This window comes from Anopheles aquasalis, chromosome 2, assembly GCF_943734665.1.
Source record: "Anopheles aquasalis chromosome 2, idAnoAquaMG_Q_19, whole genome shotgun sequence".
NCBI lineage: Eukaryota > Metazoa > Arthropoda > Insecta > Diptera > Culicidae > Anopheles > Anopheles aquasalis.
Genome location: NC_064877.1, coordinates 76,980,647 through 76,990,646, shown reverse-complemented (window position 1 = coordinate 76,990,646; position 10,000 = coordinate 76,980,647). Strand labels below are relative to the sequence as shown.

Below are 10,000 nucleotides of genomic sequence, written 5' to 3'. Positions count from 1 at the left end.
ACACAGAAAACCATAAAAATTGCAAAGACCCGTTTTGCTTACTATAATTATTCAAAAAGCATCGAGGTTCACATGATAAGCCATCATCATCATCATCATCGTGCCGATCCTCATCAGCATCTCCTCCCTTCCCTAGCTGTCCTGATCAGCATAAGTGCGCGTAATGGTGGCACTCACGATGGAGGGAGCCGCCTTACAGGTAGATCACTTTGCATTTTAAACTTCGATGGAAGACTCCTCAGCCCAACGGAGCGTGTGTTTCGTTGATTGGAATCGATAAATCTCACCCGTCTCGCAACCAGTTATCCTTCGCCTATAGCCCTTTTTGGAGTGGCCGCGGCCAACACCACCATGGCAACCCATTATAACGGACGGAGTGCGACAAGCAGAAGGGAGGTAGCGGTTTCGTATCGGCGTTGTAATGATATCGGCTAGCTGGCTAGTTTGCCTTTGTATCGCTCATCATTATCTACACGCTGGTGGAATTAATCCTGTCGCCGTCTTAAAATGGAAGCTGCTGCACCATTATTTGCCCACCACCACTGGGGACGTGAGGGGATATATTGTTCTTCGCGACCTCGCATAATTGGTGGAACTGGTGGCCGGATTGAATGCTGATGCCGGGGCTGGGCAACGTTGTTCAATGTATGCAAAAAGGTAACGCCAAGGACGGTTTCATTAATTAACTTTAACATTCAACGGGCTTAGTTTACAAGCCTTGGGAGGTAATCAGGCGAAATGTTGAAGAAAACTTTGCAATACAAACTCAGGAAAAGTAGGAAAAGTTCCATAAAATCCATCGTGACATAAATATTAAATACATTCTGCTTGTAAACTCCTTTTCAGGCAATTCCAATCAATACAAATCAATGTTGAGCACTACTGGCTACCCTTTTATGCTCATTCCAACCACCGTACCGAGATCATTCTGCTGACATGTGTCCGAAGAAACCCAAACGCAAGGATTATGCTCTACCCTCCCGTCGTTATGCCGTAATTATAAATATTGATCGACCATGGGATGCGGACCCGGATCGGATCCTACCCGAATTGGGAGTCAAGTGAGGTTCCCGGGCATTTTCCTCGTGTGTCCAGTGGTGAAATTACACACATTTCCCGACCTACACTCACGTACGGACGGACTGCAGAACCCCTTTCGGAGCATACTGATGAGAGATGACGACGACGACGAGCTGAGGACGACAGCTATGATGATGGCCATCCGGCGTATGGTTCTTGCCCCGAAGGCTTCTAGAAACCGTCAGCTGCAGCATCACGCCATCCACTGGAGCCAACAGAGAGCCACAAACCGGCGCGTATGATGGAAAAACATGATCGGAATATGACCGTTTCCAATTAAACTTCCGAATCCTGGACCGTCCAGTCACAGGGTATGTCTGGCGCCAGTCTCCGGTCCCGGACCCGGTCAGCCGCAAGCGTCACGCATGTCTGTAAATGTGTTTTCGTCACGTAGCCATGATTGAAATGCACATGAAGAAGCGGCGATGATGGCGCCTCGCTCCACACAGAGAGCAGTGGGAAAATTCAATTAAAAATTTTCACGACCAAACCAACCCCCGTGGTGGCCGGCATGAATAGATGAATGTAGGGAGGGATCCTGGAGGGAATTAGAGATGGGAACGGGGTACTTTAAACGCTGGACACGTACGGTGGCTAGTGGTTGAGCAGTAGAGACCAATTAAAAAGTGTTTAAAAATGTTGCAACAAGCACGTCCATTTCCGCGCCAGTATCACGCGATTATGCTGTGCGTAACATACCGAAGGACATGAGGATTGTGATGCGGATATGTAGCTGCAGTTCGGTTAAAACAATGAGAACTGTAAGTACGTCATTTGCAGAGCATTAACGGTAATACGTATTGATGGGGACGGTTCTTTACGGCACTTCTTATGCTAAGCTCATCGAGACAATCCCTCTTCACCTTTGTACACATTGTAGTCAGCGTCCTTTGGCTGGCTGTCGGTTGCCATAAGATTCTTGATTGACGTACAACCCTCCTCCATGCAAGCATAAACACTTCGTCTGCTCACTCACTTCCATCGTAAAACGCACATCAACACTGTTGGCCGAATGCAGCAGTCCCCTACTTATGTGACTACTTAGCACTGCAGTCACCAAGGCGACGATTCCATTAAATCCTCGCTTAAAATAATGTCGTCGCTTGCTTTGAAGAATCTCGAAATCATCATCTCTTCACCAGGTGCTTACACATACGCCAGCGATGACGATGACGACGACGAAAGCAATCGATGGCTATCGAGACGGCGCGCAATCACGCCCGCAGGACATGAATGTCGAGATGTCGGTTTATGGTTGCGCTTCTTAACCATTCTTCACCGTAAGATGTAGGTTGCCGTGGAGTTTTAACTGCTGCTCTCATGCCAAGGCGTGCATACCGTAATGCACATTACCTCCACTCGTCATCATCGTCATCGCGATGATTCTCAAGTACACACTGGCATAAGAACCCTTGCTCTTCGTTCGATGGTGGCCGATCGAACCGAGCACGATAATGGATTTAACCTTTTATCGACCTGCGCATTAAGCCGCCATCAACCTGCAGGGGACTGGGACTGGGATGGAGACCACCACCCCTTTTTAACAAGAGAGCGCGCGCTTTGGCTCTCCGGTGCTGCTGCTGCTCATTACCTGCAATTGATTAACGGTGCGCAGTAGATGACAGGGAGGAGCGGAAACCAACGATATACCGTGGGAGGTCGCTACACACGCCACGTTCTCATAAATCCCCCCCTTTGACACACGACCAAGGAATCCATCAGCATCCATGACGACGACGACGACGACGATGTCGTTATGGCGGCGGTAATTTGGCAGCCGAGACCGAGCGCATCATCCCGTACCCATCATCACGAACGATAATCAATTACTGATTTTTTACTAAAGTCTTACATCATCATCGTTTGGTATCGATCAACACTCGTCAGGTATTTTGGGGGAGGGCACATTCCAAAAAGGACATTTCGCAAACCGGGTCGACAGCGACCGACGATCGACAGTCGATTGGGCATAATTAGCGTAGTCGATTACGCCCATGACGTGGCTCTACTACTACTTCTACTCCAGCAGCTAGTTTGCCTGGTGTCACCTCTCTATTCCAACGCTTGTTGCTACTGCTCGCAACGACTGTAACCTTGAGGATCGTTTTAGCATAGCAATAAGGGTGGGGAAAACACTGGAGAGCGTCTACGAGAGCAATTGCGCTCGATATAATGTCTTCATGGTATGGACGTTTGTGGTGGAGGAAGGAGGAATACATTCAGCATTAGCCAGCTAGCCTGCGCTATCACACTTCACCCACAGCTGCACGACAGCGCAATTGCTGTGTCCGAGGAATGCATTCGCCCAAGTGACTGTTGTGAAGTGAAGTTGATCATTTAAATATTTACGACTTGGCGTTACAATTGTGTGCGAGAGTCTACGAAGCAAACACCACACTGTACCGTCCCCTCCCGGTACTAATAGACGTCGATATGCTCGAGCTAATTTATTGGCAATTGCTAAAGAGCCTGTTGAACCTCTCCTTCCACGGCATTATGAATTCACGCTCGAGAGCAGACTGAAGGTCGTCCGGGGCAGCAATCAGCGCGCCCCGAGAAGGTGCGAGAGACGCGAATTTTATGGTCACAACGGCGGCGCGGCGACGTTCTTTGTGCCGTCGCGGGCGATCGATGGAACATATATCCAGTGCCGCCCCATCGGAGGATCACTTGACACACGCATCGCCATGTCTGTAACTCGCCGATCGCGAGGCTGTGATCGATTTGCGCCAGTCCGGATCATCCGGCATAGTCGACAGCAGGTGAGACGCTGATCGCAGACCACCGCTGTGTCTAAGACGGTCTTTGCTTGCCTTTTTTGGCCAAGCAAACGGTCAATGTTTTGATGAAATGACGGTTGTAATGACGTTTAATGGTCGATCCCCGGCCGATACGCAACGAACGCTGTGTCCCAGCGGCTTTGGAACGAACTGGCCACTGGCGTTTACGATAAGTGGACGGAATCAGTATCCTCAAATGGACTGGGAGATCTGTTACGATGGCGACACACTAACCGCCGCCGAGCGTTTGCATAATGTCACCAGTTTAAGGCCATGGGCGCGAGCGCGCTCTCGCACGATAAAAGTCCAAACCGTCGGTCGCTTGCGGATCGATTCAGAAACGCTTAACGCGTCTAAGGTTCAAGGTGACTTGCGTCGTGTCCAGAGGCGTCCACGGAGTAGTAGATTTATGCAGACCTTCCTCCTAGGAGTAGAGAGGTCTCGTGAGGGAAACGATTCCGCTTCTAACCGGTAAACAGATGTCTGTTCGGACTCGGGACAGTCCATGTTGCGCTCTAAACGCTCGAAACTATAGACAGATAGCCAAGTTGGTCCAAAAATGGTGACATTTAGCGGCGTGATTAATGAGATAATTTCAAACAATCTGGACCCCGCCGCTCCTCGACACCCAACATAACGCTTCTGCTGTCAACTAATCCCACAGTCACGGAGTAGTCCAGATCGACCAGATGGTCCGATCAGTAGCAGCAAATCCGCTTTTATCGCTTTTGAACGGGATTCACGCGTTTGACGCGGGATTTGCGAGCGGAAATCATAAATCCCTTGAACCCCTCTCGGCCGGTTGATTAGAGCGAGGGGAATCGTATTTGTCGTCCCCGATTTTGCACGAGGACGCTCGAAACGAGAAGAGTTCATCAAAATTGAGTCAACGAACTCAAGCAACGGCAGCGGCTTCTGGGGATCAGCCACACCCTGTTGGTCCAAACCATAAATGTTCTCCCTCCCGGTGGGGTGTCCGCAAATGCTCCCCAGAAAACCAGTTCCGCTGCTGATGACCTGCCAATCAACAAGTCGCACACTCAGAACTGAACCTGGGCCACCGCGGGGTGCGGTTTGATCGCGAAATTATTTGATTGCCGCTATTCGCCCGCAGTTTCCTTCGCTTTCAATCGCTACCCTATCCAAAGGAGAACCGAGGAGAACCAGATGAAACGGGATTTCGGATTCCCGAATTCCGTTTTGTGCCAAAACATTTCGACTAGCAGCGGCGTCGCCGACGACGGGTGCCGTTATCATTTTCGTGGTCGAGTTCTAACGGCGCCGACCGGCACTCGGATCGCTTTAAGTCGTTCCGACAACCGACCGAGAGCCATCAAGAGGATTCCGATCGAGAGAAAACAGTTAATATGCAACGGAGCGCATCCGGGTGTTTGGGCAGGGCCACAAAAGCAACAACATAACTTCATCAGCGACTTCCTTCTCTATGCAAGGCCGATACCGACATTCTAGCCGCATTGTCCACAGTGCAAACTGTTGCAAAATCGATTATATTTTATTAGATAATCGGGAGCCGGAGGTATGGCAAGCCATACTCAAACCGATCAAACAAAATGAAGCGATTCTCGTTGCGGAGAAATGGAAGGTGAGACGAGACCGGAAAAAATCTCTTCAAATTTAATTAAAATCCTCCACAAAGCCCCGAAGAACAACCTGATGGTCCGAATGTTCAAAGCGGGAATCATGTTTTCAACCCCCTTTTCATTGGCCCCTTTCACCAGGGCCAGGCAATTGCAGAATCCGTTTCCAGAACAGAACAGAACGGAACAGAACAAACCGACCTAACGACCGGAGCAGAGAGCTCTCATTTCCATTTGTGCAGAACACGACCAAATCAATCTAATTTCCGGCTAACCTTTTCGCTTGCCACATACACTCACACGTACACTGCTAGTATGGCTTCTGTTCTACAGACACACCAGCCAGTCAGCCAGCCAGCGAGCCAGTCAGTCAGTCAGTCAGTCGGGTCATGATTTCCGGTTCAGTAGATCTCGGATTTGAAACTCGATTCCGGAACCGGATTCCGGAGAGCACCGCGCCACGGTACGCGCACCACGGTGTGCCCCTCGGTGCAATAAGCATTCCGGAAGGAACATACAGGTGCACTACCATCGGTGCATCGGTCTCATACATGACCAGAAGATTCACGAATAAATTTCAACAATTCCTCCCATCATTCCCGGTGCACCGTGTACCCGAGTGGAGTGCGGACTTCAAATATGTTTTGCACCGGAGCGCTGGCACGTTGGGGGTCCGATTTTGGATCCGGTGAGAGCACGTGCCCTGAGTGGAAAACACGGTGAGGCAACAGATAAATTAATTTGTTTGTCTTCCAGGTGTGTTTTCCGGTGTTTCCCTTCAAACAGACTGTTCTGTCCAATTTTTAGAGTTCTAGGGTGTCCAAAGGGATTGCCGGTTGCTCGTTAGTCTAGGGTCTGATGTTGGAAAAAACTAGATGGATCTTTATTTTCCCTCCAACGCCACCACAGCACACTGATGAAGAATCAAGAAACCAGCTTAATTTAGGATTTGAACTGGAAATGGTTTTACGGTACGAGGCGGACCGGGAAAATGCCCGTTAGCTAGTCCACGAATTCAACGAATTCCAACCGTGGCCCCAAAAAGGAGAGCACAATCGTGAGGTACTTTTGATTGGCGAATGCCAATCCGTTCCCGCATATTCCCTGATTGCAAGCTGATTGGCAAGATAAAAACCTCTCATAAATGTTCCTTTGAACTATCGGACGGCATCAGAGAGTACGCCGTGCAGTGTCCATTCCCCTCGCCATCGCCAAGAAAGAACCGGACAATCGGCCTCTTTTTATGGTGCTCCACTATCAAATCGATAAACATAGAGGCAGATCATTATCCAGCTTCGGTACACTTCATAATATTTCCTATCTCTTGAGTCAAAGATCTCAAAACTCCTTCAAGATCGTCAATCCTATCCTAGGGGAAGACGATTGTCTCCACTAGGTCTTACTTCAGAATCGGTTAATGTTTGTTTTACGTTGTTCCGTCTTCATCTCGTCGCACGCGCTCGCTCGTCAGCGCGTTCTACATGGGAGGTAACGTAAATGTTTATTTAACTTCTTCGTTCGTCCCTCCTTCGCATCCACTAAATCGCGTCTTAACGGATTGACTTTCCACCGGTGGGCCGCGCTTGATAGGTACGAGACAAGGAGTTCGAAGTAAATAAATAAAATATACCTCTGTGTGGTCACATCATACGCCTTTCTTCAATCGATACCATTGTCTACCAGGAGCAGCATCATCAGAGTCATGAAAGGTGATTGTGTTTTCTCATTCTTATATACTCGATTAGAAGTATTGATGACGTACTGATTTGAGAGATTACCAATAGGCTAATAACATACTAAACCCATTTATGCATCGATGCATGTTGATAAGTCAATTCAATAGGAAGCATCCTAAGAAATTACTTACTTAAAAAAGTTACCGCTACTCCACATCTCACACATCTTTCCAGGTGATTAAGGGTTAATCACCTCAAGATTGAGTGTAAGATGGGGTTATGCTAGGCTCCGGCGAGATTCGAACTCACGATCTCCTGTTTACTAGACAGGCGCTTTAACCAACTAAGCCACGGCGCCGTTGTTACCTTTTCGACACATTCGTGCCATCTGTTTCCACCTCAGCATCCACACAACATAGTCGCGATATGTTGCTCCACCCCCAGGCACAATGAACGTCTTGTTTAAAAGATCTCGCGGCCCTCGGCCACCGTCCAACCAAAGAGACCTTTCACTTCACCGAAAATTGGGATGGAAGTGGGAAGGAAGTTTAAAAATAAAACATCCCACCCGAAAAAACATACAAATACGTGCCCCCATGTGCCTGGGTGGTGTGTATTTATAGCATGGGAGTGAAGCGACATCGGAAGAAAGCAAATTGGTCCCCCACCTCCTTCCGATTATCAGTTTTAGGATCTTCATCTTTCAAACAAACGAGTTGTAAAATCGTTTCCATTTTCATAGGGGGTTGTTAATTTGTCATTTTCCAACCCCTGAAGACAATGGGACGGACCTCAACACTCCGTGATACGACAAATCCCGTCCCGTGATTTATTGATCGCGTCCGAGCTATTGGCTCGATTCGATTAATATCTATCTTCTCGCGGACACAGACACACGGGCACGCTGTGTCGTGTGCCTGCGATCCTCCACGAATGGAAATTAATCATCGATCGATCGCGCTGCGCGAAGAAAGTGAAACGACGACACGCGCGCTTCTGAACACGAAATGGAAAATCTCGAAAGCGATCCCCTGCCGGTGAAGAATGGAATGAGAAGGAAAGAGACGCGCGTGCAACGACGGCGAAAGTGGGGGTCGGGAAATTAATCACAGCAATTAGGGACCTCCTCGCCCTTCTCCAAACGCCTAGGCTGGACATCCGCGGAGTCCAAGGTCCGAGGGATTTTTCATGCCATCGTATGTAGGCTGCTGCTGGCTGGTGCGTCGGTCGCGCACTAAAACAAAACGGTCGCGTACGATACGGCACGCAGCAGCAGCCGGTCGGTTCCTCGGCAGCATCATCCCTTACCGAGGGCGCACATAACAGGCTAAGGGACCTTCAGGGGGCTCTACTCCGTCCAGCTCGCTCTCGGTGATTAACGACCGGTACAACATATTTTTCTCTAGCGATTTATCATCGGATGCGAAGAAGAAAGTAAGATCGCCTCCTGTGGGATCGCCGAAGCTGCTGCTCCGGCGGTGCTGGCGAGACACCGGATGTGCAAGTGCAAGTGAGTTATGGGACCCAGGAGCCCCTCTTTCTCTTCCGCTAAACGTCGCTTTCCTTCGACGAAGTAATCAAGCATGGCGATGCAATAGAACGCGACGCCGCGAGCTCAGTCAAAACAGGTGTCGCGTAGCGTTTGTTGTAGTGGGTGGTGGTACTCTGCTTCTTTCCCTTGGCTTTCTCATCTTCCACCCATAAAGCAAGCAAAGGGAAACAGATTTTCATCTCCCCTCTCTCTGGCCCGCGCGCTCGTCGAAGCAGATGAGTTATGGCCGTTGGGTTTTGAAAATGTGTTTGTTGCCCGCATCAACAACAAACTCGAGCAACAACCACCACGCAGCACCACCTCCACGTGGTTTCGGTGATGGCCAACAACCAGTTCCAACCTTTCGTTCAAGTTCCGTAGCATCAGTGGTCGACCGACGCACGGTTGTCGACCCTGAAAATTATACAGACAGTCTATTAGCATAAATTAAGCTCGCCCTTTCGTCATGCTGTTCGGGTCTTCCCCCTCTCGCCCGCTGTGCTGGCGACACGCAACGCATCATCGTGACAACACGGCGTCGTTCACGTTCAATGACAAACAGGGATTTCAAAGGAAAACGGAACTTCTTTTGAACCGCCCCCCCACCTCGACCGGGTGGCAAAGAAAGAATGCAAAACATAAACATTACGCGCGCGATCTCTCTCTCTCTACGCGATTACCCTAAAATAATGACAACAGAAGCCACGGTACGCAACAATCACGACGGCAACGACGACGGCGAGGAGTCGCAAGATTTGTGCGATGAACAAATCAATTAAAATATGTTAATTTGGAACCGAATGACATCGAGGTGGCCGAGAAGCGAAACGCATTCTTGAGAATGTTTCTCCCACAACCAGGCACACCACAGGACGTTGAGTAAGAGGAAACCGGGTCAGGGATTTGTTGCTTGGCTGCCGGATTCTTCGCATACGCGATCGCGAGAATTTATTTCACGTTAATCCACCTGCCGCCGCGAGGAATGTGAGCGCTTGAGCAACCGGGCCCCGCGCGGTTCGTGACTTTTGTGAGCTCTACTTCTCGTGTCACGAGTCGTGTCAACGGGGTTTGGATGGTTAACTCGCTGCCCGCTCGTGACTGCTTTCGGCAGCAGCCAATGATTAAGTATTGAAGTCAGCACTTTAAAGGTAACTAATTTCTGCGACAAATTCATCTAATCAGCATTGAGGATGCATAATTAAATCAACTTTCTCGCATCCGAAGAGAGAGAGAGGGGAAGAAGAAGGAGAGAGTGGTTCAAAAAGCCATAAAAACCGTGTCCACTAATCGTTTACCTATTTATCCAAACGAGTCACTAATTTGCGGCCGCTACCA

The 10,000-nt window shown here is 49.3% G+C and overlaps 1 protein-coding gene and 1 non-coding gene across 3 annotated transcripts in view; both read right to left on the bottom strand.

Annotated features, from left to right (window-relative positions):
- LOC126569596 (probable G-protein coupled receptor Mth-like 1) overlaps window positions 1-10,000 on the bottom strand; it is a 141,116-nt gene that overhangs the window by 55,128 nt on the left and 75,988 nt on the right. The gene's annotated exons all lie outside the window — the stretch shown is intronic.
- On the bottom strand, window positions 7,419-7,492 carry Trnat-agu (transfer RNA threonine (anticodon AGU)). The gene has a single exon. It is a non-coding gene; the product is annotated as a tRNA-Thr (tRNA).